Below are 2,012 nucleotides of genomic sequence, written 5' to 3'. Positions count from 1 at the left end.
CCATCACAACAATAAGTGCTTGCATCTAGTAGATAACATGTTTGTATGATCAACTACCATGAATCCCCTATGAACCCATGACAACCTAGTGCTTTTAATCAATTGTTTACATCTCATTTTAATCACCTTGCTCGTTTTTATTACCTTGCTTTTATATTGTTGATTAGTTTAGTTGATCTCCTATCTCAACCCAAATTGTGACACCCTAAGACACAACCATTTGCAATTGAAAATCCTACATCAATACCCGTCCCTTGGGATCCGACCTTTACTTACCTCTTTGCTAAGAGTAATTTGTGAAGTTATAAATATTGTTTTGGTTAGGTAGCATTTGACGACGAGTTTTAACCGACACCAAAAATGGCGCCGTTGTCGGGGACGGTGTTAACTTGATTTGATTTTCATTAATTGTTTTTAGTTGTGTCTTTCTTTACCTTGGGGAAGTCAATCTCCTCAAGGTTGTTCTAATTGTTTTCGAGTTGTTTGATATTTTGCATGTCTAGGAGATCACAAGGTAACTTGTTACACATTGATCTTGAAGTTGAAATAACTTTGACCAACAATAGAAGACTTCCTAGAGGTACTTTAAGAAGTATTGGAGAAATTGTGGACATTCAACTAAATAACATTGAGTTTACCAACCTTTTTGCAAGAGAAGGAAAGGACAACCCAATACAAAACCCACCACAAAATCAACCCATAATGCCTAAATTCTCATCACATTTCGTACCAACGGAAGAGAACCTACCAAATGGTACTCCTACACCCCAACATTTAACCGGTAATTTCATTGCCAAATCCGCATTCATACAATTAGTTGAGAGAAGTCAATTTGGAGGGATGCCTAGTGAAGACCCTCACTCACATATGGAGAATTTTTGTGACTATTGTGATGCGATTTCTCAAACCGGAGTCACTCAAGACCAAATCCGATGGGTCTTATTCCCTTTTTCTTTGATTGGTACCACGAAACAATGGTTCAAAAGCCTAGACAAGGCTACTCTTGGTATTGATTCTTGGAAGAAATTGGCACTTGCTTTCTACAAGAAATTCTATCCTTCGGAAAAGACTAACATGTTGAGAGCCCAAATCACTGGGTTAAAACAAAGGGACGAGGAATCTTTGTACAAAGCATGGGAGAGATTCAAGGACACTTGTCGATCTTGTCCACACCATGGACTTAGCGAGTGGTTCCGTGTGCAACAATTTTGGAATGGTCTATATGAAGACTCCTGAAACATTCTCAATATGGGATCCAATGGTATGTTTACGGAAGTTGATGATAATCAAACATGGAACAAAATTGAAGAAATGGCGGTCCATAACTCGCAATATAGTAGGCCTCGGAAGGCTACTAGAGGAGGAAAGCATGAGGTAGATTCCATTGCTCAATTGGGTGCCCAACTAAGTGTTCACATTGACACCATTAATTTGAAGTTTGAGAAGGCCATGGCTAAACTTGAAGAGGCCTCCAAATCACCCAAGCAACATGTTAATGCTATGGTGGCATCATCCTCAATTCCAAGTGGAGTATGTGAGAGTTGTGGAACTTTGGGACATGACCAAAGTGAATGTAGGAGAACAAGTGAACAAGTGAATGCTTTCCAAGCATACAAGAGTGGCACCCCTTATTCCAACTATTACAATGAGAATACCAAATTCCATTCCAATATTTCTTACAAAAGCCAAAATGTTCAAAACCCTCAACCAACATACACCCCACCTCCAATGAGAAATCAAGCTCAAAGACCCTTTTACAACCAAAGCCAAGGTTATCAAAATAAACCTCCATACAATCAATCCAATGACCAAGGCTTTGATGTTCAAAAAGCGGTTCTCCAAATGCAAAAGAACCAACAAGAATTTTTCACTCAAATGGAAAAAGATAGCCAATCAAAAGATATCACCATCAACAACATACTAGCTCATAAAAAGATGTTGGAAACCCAAATGCCTCAATTAGCATATTTTAGCTCTCAAAGACAAAAGGGGCAATTACCACCTCAAAGTAA

General features: G+C 38.7%; 1 non-coding gene across 1 annotated transcript; it reads right to left on the bottom strand.

Moving 5' to 3' along the window:
- Positions 1–1,074: 1,074 nt before the first annotated feature.
- Positions 1,075–1,181, bottom strand: LOC141588947 (small nucleolar RNA R71). Its single transcript, XR_012519912.1, has one exon. It is a non-coding gene; the product is annotated as a small nucleolar RNA R71 (small nucleolar RNA).
- Positions 1,182–2,012: the final 831 nt, after the last annotated feature.

Source organism: Silene latifolia, chromosome 6 (assembly GCF_048544455.1).
Source record: "Silene latifolia isolate original U9 population chromosome 6, ASM4854445v1, whole genome shotgun sequence".
In the NCBI taxonomy this organism is placed as follows: domain Eukaryota; kingdom Viridiplantae; phylum Streptophyta; class Magnoliopsida; order Caryophyllales; family Caryophyllaceae; genus Silene; species Silene latifolia.
This window is presented reverse-complemented; position numbering and strand designations above follow the sequence as displayed.